Genomic DNA, 20,701 nt, shown 5'->3' with positions numbered 1-20,701 from the left:
TAATTGTCCAAACAGGACTTGTTTGTTTGGTTTTTTTCTGATGAAAATAAATACATACCCAGCCACCCCTGCCCCATGTATGACTGCTGGAGGCTGGCTTGTGGGACTCAAATCACATTCAGATTTCACAGGTGGAAGTCAGCAACCTCACCGCGCCTTGCGGCATCAGAGCAAAGATGCTCTTTCCCCACTCCGGGGACGGCTGACCCCGGGAGCTCACCGAGGAACTGACCCCGGGACCTGGCCCGGGAACTGACCCCAGAGCTGACCTTGGAGCTGACCCCGGGACTGACCCTAGAGCTGACCTCGGAGCTGACCCCAGAGCTGACTCCGGGAGCTGACCCCGGGAGCTGACCTCGGAGCTGACCCCGGGACTGACCCCAGAACTGACTCCAGGAGCTGACCCCGGGACTGACCCCGGGAGCTGACCCCGGAGCTGACCCCGGGAGCTGACCTCGGAGCTGACCCCGGGACTGACCCCGGGAGCTGACCCCGGAGCTGACCCCGGGAGCTGACCTCGGAGCTGACCCCAGAACTGACCCCGGGAGCTGACCCCGGGACTGACCCCGGGAGCTGACCCCGGGAGCTGACCCCGGGACTGACCCCGGAGCTGACCAAACCGCAGAGCGCAGGACCCAGGTTTTCCACTCCTCTGCTCAGTTCCCAAAGAGCAGAGGATTCCTTTAAAGAAAGGAGCGGGGAAAGGATGAGGGGGTTCCTGTGAAGCTGTGCAGTGGCTGTAAGGGCTCAGGTGGAGGAGAACCTCCTTGGGTAAACTCCATTTGCCTCCTTCTGATCTGTGGTTTCTTGCTGTTCGAAAACTACCAAATGCCCTCCTTAATCGTGGGAATATCCGCGGTCTCAGCATGGAAAATAAAATACCCTCCTTCCAGCTTTTTCTTTCAAGAGGAGGGGAAAATGCATTAGAATAAGAAGAATCGGAAATCGCGAAGGGAAGAAAACATGCTCCAGGTGAGGCTCGAACTCACAACCTCGGCATCACCCGCACATATACTGTTGTATAAGTACCGCGCGCTAACCGATTGCGCCACTGGAGCATGCTTTCCCCGCAGCGTCGGCGCGCGCTCTACAGAGCCTCGGGCCAGGGCGCGCCCGTCCCTGCGCCGCCGCCGGGAGCGCGCCGAGCCGCGGGGTCGCCTCCCGCGCCTGCCACCCGCCGGCCTTCCGAGCGAACCCGCTGTGGTCTGCACGCCTGCCCCCGTCCCTCCCGGGAGAAGGCAGCGCTTCTTCCTCTGAGCCGCCGGGGACCCAGGACGCGCCCTTCAGGAGCCCCGAGCAACGGCGGCGGAGACAGGGCGCGCGGACCGCGGCTCCTCCCCGCCTTCCCACGTCCGTGGAAGACCGGAGCCGTCCGGCCGAGGCGCGGCTTCCCGGCGCACAGCCGGCTGCTCGGGGATGCTCCCAGCGGACCCGGGACCCCGGGGAGCCGAGTCGGCCGGGCCTGGCTCCGCGCGTCCCCGGGCGGCACCCCGCAGCTGCGCCTCGCGTCCCCCACATCCTCCCGGGCCTGCCTGAAAGCCGCCTTCCGAGTCGGAGCCGGCTGCTCGGGCCTCTCCTGCAGGAGTCGTGACCACTCCTCGTTCGTGCCGCCGGTTCCAGCGGCCAGGGCGGCGTCCACACCCCTCCCCTGCTCCTGCACCCGTCTCGGGCTCGCAGGCTCCTTGCACCCGCCCGTGATCCTCATGCCCTCCCCGGGGCCTCTCGGGAGAAAGGCCCGTTGCGTGCGTCTCTCTGTTTGCTTATTGCCTTGATTTTGGCCTGGGGAAATTGCAGCTCTCTGGACGCGTGCACCCAAGCTCCGAAGCCTTCTGGCTGTTAGGAATAATCCCCGTGAAGTAGGAGAATTGTTTAACGAAGGGACTAGCCTGGCTGTTCTTTTTTATTATTATTATTAACATATAATGTATTATTTGTTTCAGAAGTACAGATCTGTGATAAAACAGCCTAGCACAATTCACAGCGCTCACCATAGCACATACCCTCCCCAATGTCCATCACCCAGCCGCCCCATCCCTCCCACCCCCCTGCGCTCCAGCAACCCTCAGTTTGTTTCCTGAGATTAAGAATTCCTCATATCAGTGAGGTCATATGGTATTTGTCTTGCTCTTATTGACTTATTTCGCTCAGCGTAATACCCCCCAGTTCCATCCACGTCACTGCAAATGCAAATGGCAAGATTTCTTTTCTTTCTTTCTTTTTCTTTCTTTTTTTTTCTTTTTAGCCTGCCTATTCTTGACCACACAGTGTCTACCAAACAGGACTGTGAGTAATAGACCAGCAGCCAGCCTCCTGCTTCCAGACATGTGGAAAGTGGGGTGTCTATTGAGCTGCCCTACCGGTCTCATTGCATGGGTATTAACACCTTAACATGAGAAGCAGTGAGAAGCACCATAAGCTCTTGGGTAGAAGACCACCTCACCAGAGAATTTCCTCCAACATCCCCACCATACCGTCCTAGAGAGAGAACAAGTTCGCCTGAACCTCTAGAGGTTGTTCCATCTACAGAACAACCCTAGCAATTACCCCTTGGATAGAGCTTACCAGCGGCCCGGCATGGTTCTAAGTGGTTTACGTAAATCTCATAACAACAGCATGGGGCCGTGCTCCAAGTCTGGATCTAGGAAAGAACCAGTATCTAGGGAATTATTGTTCTTAAGGGAGGAAAACTTACCGTGAACCACCGTGCCACTGGCTATTAAACTGACTTTCATCAGAGAAGACAAGTCTGTGACACAACATAGGCATCAGAGCATGAAGTCACGTTCATGGAGGAAAAAGTAGAGAGCTAAATGGCTTGGAATCGTTAATGCTAAAAAAATAATAACCATCTCTGACCTCCGTCTCCTCTTCCAAGGAAGCCTAGCCTGTATGGACTACATCACGGGCTCCCTGCCCTCGGCCTTCAGCCCGAATTTCATGGTGGGAGCACTAGAAGGAGATCAGAATGAAACAGGACACAGAGGCTGCAGAGTTCAGTTTCCTGCATTCTTTTCTGGAGGTCAGCTCTGTCTAGTCCATCCAAGTGGACCTTTCCTTCAAGTTCCAGTAATGGCTTCTTTCCTCGTTCCTTCAGGCCGTCGGGGTGCTAACCACCTGAGAGCCCTCTACTCCATCCTTCCCCCAAACCTGCCCACGCCTTTATTAAATAGCCCCTTTCTGAAACCCTTCTAAAAATATCCCTCTGTACCCTCTTGAGTTCCTGATTGATAGAAACCGTGATCTAATTGACAAGGATGAATGACTGGCAACAGTTTGGGAGATAGTTTATAATATTATGTTTTGAATGCGGGAGCAATCGCATGGAAATAAACATATTTTTGTAATTGACGGGGTTCAGAACACACTACCCCAAAATGTGGCAACCTGGCAAATTAAATCTTTTAAGCTGAAGGAGTCTGAGAAAATATGAGAAGCCGGGAGGTCACTCTGACCCGCCCCTGCCCCTCTCCCCTGAAGCAGGTCATAAAACTCTCATGTGAGAGTTCCCTGAGGAAAGGGGCACCCTTCTGTCCAGAGACAAAAGGACACCAAGAAGTTCCTCCCAGTTTACTAGACTTACCTTGTACCCTTTGGCCTATGGTATTTCCCCACAACGGTCCACTTTTCATCAAACTCAGCATAAAAATACTCAGCTTTAACCACTTCCTCGGGTTTTCATTTCCTTATGAAGGCTCCCATGTCCCATAAACCTCTTACCAAGTAAACTTGTATGCTTTCCTCCTGTTAAACTGTCTTTGTCAGTTTAATTTTCAGATCCAGCCAGGGACCCTAAGAAGGTCCCGGAAAACTTTTTTCCCTTCCCTACATTAATAGTAATGCAAACACAGGGAAACCACTGGGTCTTTAACGTACTTTTCAAGAAGATGAAAGTGATCTGGTAACAACTGAAACGTCCTGTCAAAGTCATCTCAGACAGGAACTATAGGGAATGCTCAAATTCTCTCTCAAAAAGATGATTCTGAAAAATTCATGATTCAAGGTTCTCGTGATCCTGCTCTGGAAAGAATCGGATATGGCTGGGCTCCATGTGCCATTTGAGAAAAATGATGTATTTTTATAACCTGAGAAAAATGCCATTTACCTGTGGGTGTAACTTCTCTCCACAAATCTTTAAGACCATATTAATAACATGAAAAGGCTGAATTGGGGGCGCCTGGGTGGCTCTGGGTGGCTCAGTCATTAAGCATCTGCCTTCGGCTCAGGTCATGATCCCAGGGTCCTGGGATCGAGCCCCGCATCGGGCTCCCTGCTCAGCGGGGAGTCTGCTTCTCCCTCTCCCATTTCCCTCTCTCGCTGTATCTCTCTGTCAAATAGATAAATAAAATCTTTTAAAAATAAATAAAATAAAAATCATAAAAGAGTACTTTGTATCACTTAGCAAAAAATTGGAGAACTGGGACAAAACTGGTGATTTTCCAGGACAAGAGGCATTCCTAAGGTTGATTCCGTAGAAGCTAGAGGGCCACAGAGGCTTATACCCCTGGAGGCAGTTAAGTGACTTGTCAGAGAGCCAACCCTCAGCTTCCCCAGGCCCAGACGGTTTCACGGGAGAGAACCTTTCAAATCCTCACGGATCACATGTGTGTGACTATACCCAGAAGAAAACCCATCTAGGTTCTGTGAGTGGCATAAGCATTACGTTGACATAAAACATTGACAAGAGGGGAAAAAAGCAGTTTTAATTACTCTTATGTATGCATAGGAGTTCACACATGATTGAGATTTACACACTACCCTGGGATAACACAGAGGAATAGGGATTTGGAGCTTCTGAGTTGGCAGAGGCAAATTATCAAAAGGTACAGGAAGAAATGCTGGTAAATCAATGTTGCTTTTTTGTGCAGAAAGAGTGTCTCCAGCAATAAACTTATCCCTGGGACTAGCTCTCTTCTTGGTACAGATACTTTGTCTAATGGAAGTTTCCCTTATAAGTGTAAATTTCCTTTACAAAAGGGGATATTCATACTGTAGTTTAGGCAGTTGAGGGCAGGGAGGGCAGAGGGGTTCTACTGTTGACTAAAAATAATCTGCATCCAAAGTGGCATATTTTGGGGTGGAATGTTTGGAACCCTTTCAATATTTAAATAGCATCATACAGGAAGAAGTGCCTTTGTTTTTTGATTTTACAACACCAGTATTACTCTGATACCAGCAACAAATAAAAGTAACGCAATAAAAGAGCACCAGTATAGGAATTCTCTGTACTTTCTGATGTAGGAAAGACTTAGGGAGAGCGTAAGTCTCTAAGGAACTTTGGAAGCAAGGTTTCCAGGACCTTGAGGGCGCCAGCTATTGTTGGGGAAAGGTCATTTATTACTGTCTAATAAAACCTGAGTCATGAGACCCTTCAGATATATAATAATGGGTCATCTGCTTGGGGGATGATTGCCAACATGTATCTTAGGGGGGTAGAGATAGAGGAAGTTTCCAAAAGAATTTTTATATTTTAAAGTTGACTCACAGGATCCTGGGGGTCGGGCTAGGATTGCCTTATGCCCTTAGCAAAGTATTAACATCCAGGCAGCTGAGCTCCCAGGGGAAGGTCTCTCTGCCTGGTTCAAGGACTTGTCAGTGGGCTATAAGTAGTAAGGAAATATAATAATTTTTCTTCAGACTTTGTTTCCCACTTCACTTTCTGCTCGTTTTCCTGAAAAATCTAAAACTATTCTAAAACATAAAGTTTGTTAATAAAAAAACTGATTAATTTTGCTTTGTAAAGTAGGAAAAATAATCTTCCCTCTGCCCCTCAGAGTGCTAGCCCTAAATCCCTGTTGTAAACAATTAGCAAAAGAAAAACAAACAGAAACTCCTGTATGTGATGTGGGAAACAAAGGCAGAAGAAAAATTACAAATTATTAAATTTCCTTACTACCTAAAGCCCATTGACAAGTCCTTGAAACAGGCAGAGAGACCTTCCTCTAGGGACTCAGCGGCCTCAATGTTAATACTTTGCTAAGGGCATAAGGCAATCTAGCCCCAAACCGCGCCCCCCCACCCCCCAGGATCCTGTAAGTCTACTTTAACGTATAAAAATTCCTTTGGAAACTTCCTTTATCTCTACCTGGCAATGTACGTGTTGGCCATCATCCCCCAAGCACATGGCCCACCGATGTACATCTGAAGGGTCTCATGACTAAGGTTCTATTAGACGGTAATAAATAACCTTTCCCTCACGGTCCTGGAAACCTTGCTTCCAAACTCCTTAGCAACTTCACGCTCTCCCTAACCGCCTCCCAACTTGAAAGTATGTAATGGGCCACTCCTCACGACCCCAGTTCAGCTCTTTCTGCCCACGGGTCCTGTCCCGTGCTTTAGTAAAACCACCCTTTTGCACCAAGGACATCTCAAGATTTCTTTCTTGCCCATCGGCTTTGAACCCTAACATCGTCTTTCCTACATCATATGTATGAAAGATACCAAGGGTATCACCCAGTGACTTCCAACTCTAGCTTAAATACCATCTGTAGTTAAAGACAAAAAAGAGAAAGGTGTAGGGAGGCCAGTTTCGAAGAGGTTATCAGGAAAAGCAAGATAAACATGGGTCATGTTTGTCATGCAGAGTCAAGTCAGCGCCTTCTCCTTTGATAATGTTATGGACCCCAACTTGGGCTGCCTGTCGCCTGGAAGATCATTAGTCAAGAGAGGCATTTTGACTGGAAAGGAATTTGAGCTTTAATCAGGAAACCAGCACACTGGGGAGAAGGTGGATGCTTGTCCAAAAGCCAGCTCCTAGGTTTCTGCCTGGCCCAGGGGTTTTTAAAGGATTTAGGATAGTTCATCAGCAAGGGGAGTGCAGAGGCCCGCAACATTTCTCAATTATGTGCAGACGCCAGGATGCCGACTACAGATACTCTCATGCTGGGGTGGGGCAGGGTGAGGGAGTTCCGTTCCTGTTTCGAGGTGTGCAGGAGGACTCTGTTCCTCTTGCAAAGGGCAGGATCTACAGAAACACAAAGGGAGGTTAGTAAAGTCATTTGTGTGACCTGAATTATATCAATTATAGGTCAAATGAAAAAAATTACATAAACTTGAGGGTGTAGGCCAAACAGGGAATGGGTAAATTCAGTATACTTTCCCTAAAAAAAATAAGCTCTTCAAAATACTTATGGGTGGGGGCGCCTAGATGGTTCAGTCGGTTAAGCATCTGCCTTCGGCTCAGGTCCTGATCCCAGGGTCCTGGGATCGAGCCCCGCATCCGCATCGGGCTCCCTGCTCCGTGCAGGGTCTGCTTCTCCCTTTCTCTCTCCCTCTCCCCCACTTGTGCTCGCATTCTCCTTCTCTTAAATAAATAAGTAAATAAATAAATAAAATAAATAATATAATAATAATAATAAAATCTTTAAAAAAATACTTATGGGTGTATATGTAGGGGCCTAGGGCAGGCTGCCCCAAGATGGGGTACTTTGGCATAAAGATTATTTTTAGTTAAAAGCCATCAATACCCAGCAGATTCGGGAGAAACTCTTTTCCTTCCCCCACAACTGCCTAAAAAGAACTTAGACAGAGGTCCTGCTCCAGGAAGAGAGCTGCCACCAAGGATGACCACATCATGGTATGAACCAGGTATGGTAGACAGCAGGAAGCTAGCAAGGCCCGTTTGATGAAGATGCTCTCTCTGTCCTGTTGTTTCTGAGTGGCCCGGCAAACATTTGTGCACCAGACATTTACTCTTTTTCATCTTCCTGTGAATTGTGTCTCTTCCCTTTGAGTCCCAGACCCCTACCCCCTTCTCCTTGCTTGAGGATGACATATAACCTGACTATCTTTAGAATTTCCATGTCTGTGTGGATGCCCCGTACACATGCTATTAAATTTTATTTTCTCCTGTTAATCTGTTTCATGTCAATTTGATTCTTAGTCCAGCTAGAAGGACCTTGAAGGGGACAGGAAAGTCTTGCTCCCCAACAGAAACACAATTATAATATCCTGTAGGTACAGTGGAGTGCCCTGTTTTGTGTTCTGGGGGATGTGCTGCAGAGATGGGGATGGTGGGTTATCTTCTGGCCTCAGAATAGCCCTTCTCAGAGCCTGGGGCCCCTGGGCCTTTCACGCTACTTGGCAGACCACCGTCACACCCTCTTGCAGAATAGGTATTGACTTGTCTGGCTGATTCACATGGGACAGTCCTTGTATGCCATAGTTTTGTGCAAGTCTAAAGGCATCACGAATAGTCCAGCTCAACTACTCTGGTTCCTACAAACTTTCCAATCTGGGATAGCATCTCTCTCTATCTTGATTTCTTAGAGACCAAAACACCAAAAACAAAGAAGGTATCCAAAATCTTTCTCTACACTTTGACATTCAATTTCACTGGTTTTTTTTTTGGGGGGGGGGTTAAATTTACTTGATCTTTCTACCTTCCAGAAATTTAAGATGCTCTAGTCATTCATTATTCTTTTGTATGCTCTGGTTGAGCTTGACTAGATAATAGGAAAGCATTTAAGCTTCCCAATTCTGCAGACTAACCTACTTGGCAGAGGGCTTCCAGCTACCTTCTTGAGGTTCTCAACAGTGTTGGTGCTCTTCCTATCACCGGTTTAAGCCATGTACTAAACTTTCTTGTTGGTATAACTCTGCTTCCACTTTCTGACTAAAACACTTTACCCTTACCACCCCATCTTAGCTCTCCTTTCCCCCAATTTTTTCCACCTTTCTGAGCCAGGACAGAGTGACACTTCCCCAACACATCAATTCCACACCGCTAGGCACCTGTGAGGCATGGTCTTATCCTCTCAAACTACCGTTTCTCACACCACCAACAAAGGGAAGGAAGATACGCAAGTGCCTGGAATGGGCCAGGCTGAGCAGTAACGCAGAGGCACAGAGGACATGCTGAGTTCCACGAGGAGTGGACTGGGGAACGCCTTCCCCAGTCCTGCCAGCCGGAAACCATCCTTCCCTCCACGTGGCCCCACGAACACCACACTCTGTGGTGGCCAGGGGTCCGATGGACACTGCTAAGATTGCTCCTTCCAGTCAGGATCACATCTAGCTCTTTTTTGTTTCCCCTTGCCTTGCACACAGGTGTCCTATCAGCGTTTTCTGAACAAAGGACGGAAATTCTGATTTCACTTTCCACTTGTTCAGTATCATTCCAAGTTTTATATGAAAACTGCAGAACCTACTCACGTACTCTTTTCTCAAAGAAAAGCACAGGACTGCCCTTGACTGGTAGTGCCTTTCTGTGGGTCCCTAGGTAGGAATCCTGTGTCTGTTTCACACCTGCCTGCCTACCCTTAGTCACTTTCTCCAGACTCTGTAACGTCTCCCTCCAGCTCCGCTTACTCAAACACATACAGTCCTGTGAGCTAGAGATTCTAACCGGAAGCTAGTTACTACCTCTCCCATTCACCTGATTAGACCCTTTTACCACTGACTGGTTAGGGCAGGAGGGTCATCCACACTGTCCCCTGACCTTGGCAGAATGACTGTCACCTCCAGGAGCCATTAGGTTTCCTTTCCTGGGAGACCACCTGCCTGTTCTCTAGGGACTAGACCTTATTTCCTTCTATGATGCAGGAGGGCATATTATCTGTTTTAAGCAAACATTTATGAGGGACAGCCCCCTCCTCAAAGAAAGAGACCCCGAATAAAATACAACCCTGAAAGGCTATGGACTATGAATTGGACTATGATCTCTGGCAGAAATCCATTTCTACAACTAAATTTCAGTCTTTCCTGTTTCTTTTGTGATTAGGGGGTTGCTTTTTGGTAGGGAAAAAGATTTTTTAATCACAGAGTTAAACATCTTGGAAATCCAACCCAGATTTTTAAAAACCATGGTCCTCTCGAAAGAAAAATAATCATGACAATAATATTAATGGTAACAGCAACAATATGGCAGATTATTGAATGAAATGGATTAACTTGAATAAAATGCTATGAATTCTCAAAAAATAAAGTACATAAAATAAAGTATCATGTATATTTTGAACACTGCTTTTGAGTAGTCAACCTATGTTATTAAGAGTCCCATTCATCTCAAGGCAGAAGTTAGAAACTCATTTTCTCAGTCTCCCTGGAACCCAGGGTGCTAAGTTCACTTAGATTTTTCTCCAATAGACACAGTTATAAAGGACTATGATTTAGAGGAGAGTAATGTGAGGAAGAAGCATGGATAGATTTTGTTGATTTTTCCAGGATGTCAGTGGAGACCCATTGGTTGTTAGAATAGGCAGTTACTGAGGCTCTAACAGGATGCCCGGAGGCCCGCAAGGAGGCGGCCGTGGGCAGCTGTGGGGAAGGTCAGAGGCCTGTCCTGGCAGCATCCACGAGATGCTGGCCGGATCCCACCAGACAGGCCCACGATGCGGCGCCACGACAGGAAAGCCCTGAGCAAGTGGGAAGAAAAGGCGGGAAACTGTCCTACCAAAAAATCCTTGCTCCAAGTAATAAATATTCCACTCCCTTGTTAACAACTCAATAAAAGGAACCCAACCCCATGCACACAGCTCTCTCTCTTTCACCTGCTCTCAAAACTCGAGAACGTACTTTCGCTGTAATACATTTTCCCGCTTATATCACTGTACACTGTGATGTGTCTGTCCCCGACTTCTCCCAGGAGGAGACCAAGAGCCTGCAGCGCCATCTTTGGGGTGGGCTGGGTGGGGGCCTCAGGGCCTGGGGTCTCTTCAGTTCACCGGGCAGATGGCTCTTGGGAATAGCTAGTGTCCTGAGACATGCTTGGGGGCAGCTCTTCTCAGATGTTATCAGGCGTATGGGGGCCTAGGAGGAAACTCAGACTGATGCACTCTCTTGCCTCCCTCTTGGAGTGGGAACAGAGCTTCTCTGGTTTCCTCAGATGCAAGGTGAAGTACAGAACATGAGTACATGGGGCCTACCAGAGAAACAGCAGAAATGGAGTCTTCCTAAAAGGCAGTCCCTTTGATGTAGTTTTGGAATGTTGGTGAGGTTGGTGGGGTCCGGAGCCAAGGGCCAAGAAGGAAGTCTTGAGATGTCTTTGGTGCAAAGTGGTGGTTTATTAAAGCCCGTGATCAGGACCCGGGGGCCGAAACAGCGGCTGCCCCGGGGTTGTGAGCGTGGCTGATTATATACTGTGCGGCTGGGGGAAGTGAGGCAAAGGGAGGTTTTCAAAAGGACTTTCATATGCTAAAGAGGACCTACCGGATACCAGAGGCCTTGCCATTGTCAAGTCAAGGTTGTTTTTCCCTCTAGCAAGGCATTAGCAGGAAGACAGTTGGGAGCTTCCCGGAGGAACAGTACCCTCTGCTCGCTTCAAGTATCTGTCAATGGGCTGAAGGTTATTAGGACATTTAATTTCATCTACTTTCCTTCTGGAACTTAGGTTATTGATAAGAACGCCTTTTCCTTGTAAGTCACCAAGACATTTGTAAACTGAGGGAGACTCAGGTCCTTCAGGACTGTGATTAAGTTAACCATTTGTTTTCCCTTCCCTTAGCTTTGGGGCGGCCTGAGGGCCTGAGGAACGTCCCACCTGGGAGTGGGGGGCGGGGAGTTATGGGGTGTCAGCTTGTGCTTTGTCCCCAGCTTGCCTTCTGCTCCCTCATCACCTTCAGCTCCCCTGTGTCATTAACCAGGGTCAGAATAATTTCTCTGTAACAACGCTAATAACTGGTCTTATTTTCCAGTACAGTATAATATCAAATCTTAACATTCTCACCCAATTTAAAGCTTTCTCTTTTCCCAGCTCAGGCCTTTTTGGTTCTCCAACGTGCAGGGGGTGAGGAGGTATGCTTGCTCTTCTAACTATCCGTCGTCCCTCCTGCTGCCCTTTTGGGCTCCTGCGAGGTCGAGCAGAGTGAAAGGAACAAAAACCACTCTGTCATTCTGTGCAGCGGGTCCTGGGTGTGGCCGTCTCCGGGCTTTACAAGGGCTCGGGTGTAGAGGGCATCCATCCCTGCTAGGCAGCGTGTTACATCGTCAGAAACCCTGCTTCCTGAGGAAACTCACCTCCGTTCTCTGTGGCAAGCAATGCTTCTCCTGATCTGGCTTGTCGGTGTGCACCCCACTCAGACTCTGTCCTCCAGCCGGTCATCCCCCGCCCTCACTGCCGCCCCAGGCCCTGCACACATTCCTTCCTACGCGAGCGAAGGAAGCCGCAGTCCCTCAGGGGAGGTGCACATCCATCACCGAGAAACACCCAGCTTTTTCTGATACCTGGGAGGAGGATGGCTCACCCTCTTTGTGCCTTGCTCCTCGCTCTGCCATCAGGGCAGCTACTCAGGCTCTTGCTTCTAGATGTTTTTAGCCATCAACCTGTAAGTTTTTTGAACCTTGTGCTTTGGGGATTTTTTTGGAGACTCATCACATAGGCATGATGATCATTAACTCAATCTCCAACCCCTCTCCCCTTCCTGGAGGATGGTTGGGGGGGAGCAGCTGAAAACTCCAAGTCTCTGATTGAGGCTCAGTCTCCCAGCGACCAGCCCCCATCCAGGAGCCCACCCAGAGTCACCCCATTAGAAAAAAAGACGCTCCTGTCACCTGGGAAATTCCAGGGGATTTAGGAGTTCTGTGCCAGGAATTGGGGTCAAAGACCAAATATTAGACCAAAAGATGCTCCTAGTGCTCTTATGACTTGGGAAACTGCAAGGGTTTTAGGAGCTTTGTGCCTAGAACCAGGGACAGAGGTTAATATGTATATACTTTTTGTATATGATCCTTGAACAACACAGGTCTAAGCTGCATGGGTCCACTTATATGCAGATTTTTTCTCAATAAATACAGCACAGTATTGTAAATGTATTTTGCCTTCCTTGTGATTTCTTTTCTTTTCTTTTCTTTTTATAAGTAATCTCTATGCCCAACATGGGGCTTGAATTCACAACCCCATGATCGAGAGTCCCATGCTCTACCGACTGAGCCCGTCAGGCACTCCTGTGATTTTCTTAATAAAATTTCTTTTCTCTAGCTTACTTTATTGTAAGAGTACAGCATACAAAATAAATGTTAATTAACTTTATGTTATAAGGCTTCCGGTCAACAACAGACTATGATATGGGAAACAAAAGCAGAAGAAAAATTAAATTTCCTTACTACCTACAGCCCATTGTCAAGTCCTTGAAACAGGCAGAGAGACCTTCCTCTAGGAACTCAACTGCCTCAATGTTAATACTTTGCTAAGGGCATAAGGCAATCCTAGCCGGACCTCCAGGATCCTGTAAGTCTACTTTAACACATAAAATTCCTTTGGAAACTTCCTTTATCTCTACCTGGCAAAGTACGTGTTGGCCATCATCCCCCAAGCATATGGCCCACCGATGTACATCTGAAGGGTCTCATGACTAAGGTTTTATTAGACGGTAATAAATGACCTTTTCCCAACAATAGCTAGCCCCCTCAAGGTCCTGGAAACCTTGCTTCCAAAATTCCTTAGAGACTTAACGCTCTCCCTAACCCCCTCCCAACTGGAAAGTATGTAATGGGCCACTCCTCATGACCCCAGCGCGGCTCTTTCTGCCCACGGGTCCTGTCCCTGTGCTTTAATAAAATCACCCTTTTGCACCAAAGATGTCTCAAGAATTCTTTCTTGGCCATCGGCTTCGAACCCTAACGTCTTTCTTACATCAGGCTATTAGTAGTTAAGTTTTTGGGGAATCAAAAGTTATATATAGAGTTTTGACTGCATGGGGATCAGTGCCCTGACCCCTTCCCGTTGTTCAAGGGTCAAATATATATATATATTACACTGTATTATATATAAAATATTACACAGCAGGCCTCTACAGTACCCAATCTGGGATCTATAAAAGCCCATAAAGAAAACCCAGAGAGTTCGCCACCATGTCATTCTTTGGGTCCCAAGATCTCTTGATCGTCTTTCCTTTCCACACCTTTGTCTCCCATGTAATGCCTCGGATTTGTAGCTGTACTTGGTGGAAGCAATAAGTAGAAGTATGTCTATTCCATCTACAGAAGTCATGCTCCTTTCAATCCATTAGTTTTTATATTTATATTTTATTCCCCATGAGTAAGAGTTTATTGTGAAGATGGATTCTAGAAGTCAGAGAATCATCAGAGTCACAGTTTTTGGATTTGACCTCAGGCACCGTGAAGTGGGGGTGGGTAATAGGACATCCAGATACATGTACATGGAAAACAAAATGCTCTTGTCAGGACGGTGCTTCCAACGGATGCTTGAGGTACCTGCCACTCCCTGCCGCCGTCATGGGTGTAATGCCTCTCTCTGTCTCTCCCTCTCCCCTTCCCTCCACTCTCTATCTTGACAATAAAGAAAAATGCCACACCTAAAAATAAACATATGACAACAACAAATTAACAGCCTTTCCCCCAAGTCACATTAATGAGGCATTTTATATACATAGAGATGTCAATTTTGCCCAGAGTGCTACATTTTTTCATTTTTTTCATCTAATTCATTTATATTTCCTAAACACTCATTAAATTTAACATTTTTTATTAAAATAAGATAATTCTTTAACTCATTCAGGAAATATTTACTGACTGCTTAATAGGTGCTGGGCATTACTGTAGAAGCTATGGATTATATGATCATAGCCAACAAACAAGAACACCTGCGCTCAGCTATCTCATACTCCGATACAGGATACAGACGATATAGGAGATAAATCACTAAAATATACACTCTATTTTGGTAAGTATATAAATACATGTTAATAGTAAGCAGAGAAGAGGGATATTAATGCTGGAGGATACTGAAATATTAGACAGGATGGCCAAAGAAGGCATCACTGAGGAAGTGGAGGGTGCAGACTTCAAGGACATGAAAACATGCACTCTAAGGACATTTGTCGTCCGAGCATGCCAGGCGGGGAGCGGCCCGTGTGAGCACCCTGAGATGGGAGCGGCCCGTGTGAGCACCCTGAGATGGGAGCGGCCCGTGTGAGCACCCTGAGATGGGAGCGGCCCGTGTGAGCACCCTGAGATGGAAGACTGTTGGTTTGCTCCCAGAGGAGCAGGAAGGCTGCTATGACTGCAGCCAGCAGAATCAGGGGAGACCAATAGGAGAGCAGAGAGGAGGGCCATACTGGATGCTAGATGCTGTAATCAGGGTGACCATACAGCCCTGTTTACGCCTAGTGTTCTGCTGTGATTATTAATGATGCTGTTCTCATTCTCGTGAGTGTCCCAGTTTGATTAATAATGGTCATCACGACTGTAGCAAGGAGCTTGATTTTTACTCCAATGGAGTTCACGGTTGGATGGTTTGAGCAGGTGAATGAGTGGATGACATGATCTGTCATGCTTCACCTGAGTAACTCTGACTGCCCTACTGGGGGGAGGGGGTCTGGAGAGGGGCAAGAGCAGAGGGAGAGAGATGGGCCGGTCAGAAGGCACTGAAATAACCCAGGTGAAAACGATGGTGGCCTGAACCAGAGTGATCGAGGTGGGGGTGGTGGTGGCAAGTACTTAGATTTTGAAACTATTGAGAAAAGGGAGTAGAAGGGATATGTTGATGAACTGAGCATGAAAGAAGAGTTCAGGATTATTCCAAGGTATTTTTTAATGAAATTCTTATTTTAATAAATTTCAGATTAAAGTTTGCAAATATAGCACAAAGATTTCCAACTACTCTTCATCCAGATTCACCAGTGTTAGCCCTTTATCACATTTGCTTTATCATTTTCTCAATCTTGATACATACGTATGAATGTGTATGAATATGTAGCAGAATTATTATTTTATTTCTGTCTGAAACTATTTGAGAGGAAGCTGCAGACATGATTTTTCCTTTACTCATAAATATTTCAAACAGTGTATATTTATTAGAAAAAAGAAATTCTCTTACCTAACCACAACACAATTATATAATAAAAGCAGAACATTAAACTTGATACAATGCTATTATCTTACTACAAGTTTTTTTTAAATTTATCCCAATTTAGTAATATCTTTTGAAGCAAAAAAAAAAAAAAAGAGTGTCAGGCCCAGGATTATGTGTGATGCTTAGTTGTCATGCAATTTAGGTCCTTTTTAATTTGAAACAATTCCTCCCTCTCCCTTTGTCTTCCATGACTTTGCTACTTTTTAAGAATACAGGACAGTTATTTTGTGGAAGATACGTCTATTTGGATTTGGCTAATATTTCAATTATTTATATCGTTAAGTACTACTCTGCTGTTCTCAGTATTTTGTGTCACATTGTTGTGACGTCATCTTGTCTCCTTACTGGTGATTTTCACTTTGGTCACTTGATTAAGGTGGTATCTCAAGTTTTTCAACTATATCTTACTATTTTTCCTTTTGTCATTAATAAGTATCTTATTACACAATAATTTTAGCAGGCATTGATCTGCCTGAGTCACTAATTATCATTATGGTTTTCCAATGGTGAGTTTCTAATTCCATCAATCTTTTTATATCTATTACAGAATATTCCACTGTAAGGAAAGCCTTCTTATTTCTTTCCATTTAAAAGAAAGTTGTCCGTACCACCATGGTCTCATTGTATGGGTTTACATTTGAATCAGAAAGTTATAAAGCTTTACATTTATTTTTTTCTTAATTCTCAAATAGTTTCAGATTTGGCCAGTGGATATTTCTTCAAAGTGTGTTCTTTTGGCAGGTCTCATCATCTTTGATGCTTCTTCACACTCTGACAATACACAACGTTACAAGTTCTATCATCCAGTTTCCTGGGCCTTGACTCTGGATACACACACACGCACACACACACACACACACACACGCACACACAGTCACTCAACAAATAGTGGAAGCCACTGGGTTATATAATCACAATGGAGGGGGCAGTGATCTTGGGACTGAAACGTGATGCCCACGAATAGGCTGCTTTGTAGACACAGAGGCCAAAATGAGTTCATGGGGAAAAAAATAGAAATTCAGTCTTTCATTTGGATTTTTGGGGTCTCATTCCGCTGATTGTCTGTTTTTTGGAGGCATACGTTGAGACCTGACACATGGGCCCCCCAAAAGTGCTGCTCACTTCATTTGTCTCTAGTTCTGTGCCAAGTAAGGCAGATCTGGGTTTCAGCATCATAATCAGAAGCCGTGTTTTATGTCTTTTTCTTATTCTGGCAAAAGGTTTTTCTCGTCGCCTTCTGCTCATTTTTATGTCCTCTCCCTTCGTTCCACCAGGTTCCTGCCTTTAGGAGATCATCCGAGCACTCTGAGGCTCAGCAGCAACCTGCAGCTTCCTGTTCACCGAGCAACTTTTGAACAGATGCTCTTTCTGAATTGGGAAAGAAACATACTGGCCTACTGCTTTTGATGGAGTAAAGATCGCTAATATTGTTTATTATTTTTAGATGACATTCAGTGTTTGTTTTTGTGGACAACTCATTCCCATTATGAGACACCAGAATGAGACCAGAAGGATTAGTCACTTCATATTTGGTAGAATCTTTATCAGGGCTGAGTTGCTTTCTTTTGTTCTTCTCTATTAGCTGACCTTGGTTCCTTGACCTTCAGATAATTTTTATACCTCCTAAGGTATCTACAAACTCACTACACTCTGGTCACTCTTCTTTAGCTGGGCTTCATTCAACAAACCTTTACTGAGCACAGACTAGGTCCATACTTTGCAACCTCTGAGATACAATAGCAAATAAGATAGACTCCTGTCTGCAGGGGGAGTTTAGAGTCCACTAAGTAAGTATAATAAAATCAGTAATTATAATTCTTTTAGGCCTACAGTGGCTAAACTAATCAGGACTCTAGATTGTAATTGAAACTCAATACAAATTAGCTAATCTGCTGGCTTATATTGGCATTAATTGTGGTGCTGGTGGCGCTTCAAGGTTTCCTACACCTGAATTTCAGGTATCACCAACAATTTAAAGATGGTACAGCACCTTTACTCCCGATGATGAGGAATTCCTCACGATGAGGAATTTCCATCTTAGAATTCCCTGCTGTGTTAGCAGTAATTTTCTGAGGATACAGATTTGGTAAATTCATTTCTAGTTCCAGGTCTTGGTGTCAAGGAAACATTGCTTTTGAAATCCTGTACCCAAGATGAAAAAATAAGCAGAGCGCTGGAGGCCCCAGTGAGATTCGAACTCACGACCCCTGGTTTACGAGACCAGTGCTCTAACCCCTGAGCTACGGAGCCCGGCGATCCGGCTCCTGACTCCCTGCCCTAAAGCTGATTACACATGCAACTATTTCGCTTTCTGCTCCCGAGAGTTTCTGGAAGTTTGGTGTTCCACCCCTCCCCTTTCCGAGTTCCTCCGTCTCATCACAAAGGCTGTCTGGGGACTCGGCCGGACGCGCGACCCCGCCGAGTAGGGAGGCCGGGGTGAGGAGGGAAGCCGCGCGGGAGACGGCGCGCCGCCCGACCCGGGCCCGCCGCAGGGGCCGCTGACGCCCGCGCGCACGGCTGTCGCCGCCTCCCCGGCCCGCCGGCCTGCGCACGAGTAAATACAAACCGAACACCTCGACTGCGGGCGGTACGCGCCGCTCCTTCAAACGACTCGGCAAACAGATGCACGGGGTGGGGAGCGCGAGGCCGCGGCGCCGGACCGCGGGCTGCGAGGGAGAGGCGGTGCGCTCCGGGCCCGGCCGCCAGCTCCGCAGAGGGCCCACCGGCTGGAGCACGGCCACACACAGGCACGACGAGGCCCTGGTGACCCGGGGTGTCCCGAACGCGCGTGACGGGAAAACCAGGCAAAACAAGGAATGGTCATATTAACGAAGCTGAGAGTGAGGGCAGGGGAGGGGATGTCAGTCTTACCACTTATTCTTAGTGATTAAAGATCACTAAGGATAAAAGATCTTTTAGGATTAGAGATCCGCCTCCTGCATCCCAGAGGAGCCAGTTTGTTCGAATTCTCCAAAATCCTAAACTTGTCTGTGCATAAGAGACACTACCTACTGAGACTCCTCATCATCACCCTGCTATCAGAGAAGAAGGGGATTGCAGGCCCAAGGAGGGTCATGAAGCTCCAACAAGCCTGTGATTTGCAGGGTTTTTTTCAGATTTCATCCCGTTTAGGTACCGTGCTCACCTCCTGTTTCTAGCACCTAAAGAAATGTATAACCTCAGTGAAATACAGGTCTGTTAGGTTCAGAGGAGTCACTTGGACTTTTTTTTTTTTTTTTGGTGCTTTATATTTTAATGATGTTAAGTGAGATCTCAGTGGGCTCTCTTTCTTCCCCTGTCTGCAGAGACAAAGCCTTCTCATCCTTAAATGCATTTACTAACAGTGAGCAATCATTACGGGCAGGACACTGTGGAGGACACTTCTCTGGCGCACCGAGTTCTCGGTAGTTAGAAGACTGTCTCGCCTGCCTTCAAATCTCTACCACATAGGGCGTGTGTGACAGACTAGTTTACCTACGAATACAGTTAAATTGCAAGTGCTTTTGCAGCTCTGCAAGGGCCTGCAAAAACACACAGTTCTGGAAGGGTACCAGCCCAGAGAGCCAGCTCTCTTCCTCCCAACCTCAGACTCCAAAAGTCAGCAGAGCCGGGAAGACAGGACTGACTGTCAGGTGCTGATGAAATGAGGCATGGCCTCTTCGTTAGAGCCTAAAACACCGCACTGAGGTACTCTAGATCCATACAGAATATCATGTATTAGAATACTAGTACTATTTCTTTGCATTTGGTTTAGCCTTACTTAGGATAAATGTGATTTGAGGAGCCAAATGATCCAGAATTCAGCCTATGTAGGACCTGGCCCTTTGACTCTGTGATGCTAACCTAGACAATTAACTTTTCCAAACTGTTGTTACTATTTTTCACCGCCTTCTAATGTAGGAAATCTTCGCCCATTTGGAACTTGGTTTAGCAAGGGTTTTCAGAACACCCATTGGACTGATCTCCAAATTTTGGAGGGGACGCCAGGGACCTCTACCTCCCTCTCTTGCCATCTCCCATCTGCTAGTGCCTTCCATTGGCTGAGTCCAGACAGGAGCTAGGACGCAAGAGAGCCCAACTGATGCAGCCTTCCTGGGCAGAAAAACCGGGCAGAGAATGGGTCTGGATGGGCAAATGGAGAATGATCAGCACCTGCTGTTGTAACTGTAGTGATAGGGTTAGCGCAGGGTTGGTTGAGTCATGAACGCGCATCTTGTATAAGCCTTGGATAACAGCGTAGGTTGAAGCTTGAGCAGCTGACAAGTAATATGTATTGCTAAACAATTTTTATCATCCCATATTAAGAGTACAGCCATTGCAAGGAGGAATACGGGTATGTTTGCCACTCCCTGACGTGAAGTGAGGAAGAAGGCATGAAGTGTAGGTTCTTTCCAGCAGATGCGTCCCGGTGAGACTGGCATGTGGAAGGCAGCTCTTCTGTCAGAGAAGGCTGAGGAGGCATCTGGTTCTGGAGAAAATGTGTGGATTCTGGTTTCAGGCAATAGCTCAGTTCATTCCAAACAGCCAACTAAGGCTGCAGTGTAGGCATGTTTCCTGGCTCCATTAGTCTGCTGGAGGGGTAAGCAAGTCTGTTTCTCTTGGAGACTCTGTGATCTAGACAAATAATGTTTTGGAAATCTCATTCTGATGATGCTAGTAGAATGAGTTATCTTTTTAAGATGCACAGCCTCGCCCTGCACTTGAGTGTTGGAATACTCCTGTAATAGCCATGGTGTGCAAAGTTGCCAGTCAGGAAACATCAGTTCCTGGTCCACAGAGACGTAAACTTGTTCCAGAATATAATTAAATGCACTCCTGCCTTCCCTGAGGAACTCCACTATGAACAAATCATCAACAGAACTAAACAAGATGCTTAGTGATATAGTTGACTTA

The 20,701-nt window shown here is 46.6% G+C and overlaps 2 non-coding genes across 2 annotated transcripts; both read right to left on the bottom strand.

The window, feature by feature from the left end:
* Nucleotides 1-964: 964 nt before the first annotated feature.
* Nucleotides 965-1,058, bottom strand: TRNAI-UAU (transfer RNA isoleucine (anticodon UAU)). The gene is made up of 2 exons: nt 1,021-1,058; nt 965-1,000 (listed from the first exon to the last, which is right to left on the bottom strand). It is a non-coding gene; the product is annotated as a tRNA-Ile (tRNA).
* Nucleotides 1,059-17,985: 16,927 nt separating this feature from the next.
* Nucleotides 17,986-18,058, bottom strand: TRNAT-CGU (transfer RNA threonine (anticodon CGU)). Its single transcript has one exon. It is a non-coding gene; the product is annotated as a tRNA-Thr (tRNA).
* Nucleotides 18,059-20,701: the final 2,643 nt, after the last annotated feature.

This window comes from Eumetopias jubatus, unplaced genomic scaffold (genome assembly GCF_037043125.1).
Source record: "Eumetopias jubatus isolate StellerSeaLion01/CBP00866 unplaced genomic scaffold, mEumJub1_p1.0 scaffold_6, whole genome shotgun sequence".
Taxonomy (NCBI): domain Eukaryota; kingdom Metazoa; phylum Chordata; class Mammalia; order Carnivora; family Otariidae; genus Eumetopias; species Eumetopias jubatus.
The sequence above is the reverse complement of the archived record's forward strand: the minus strand, read 5'-3'. Positions and strand labels throughout refer to the sequence as shown.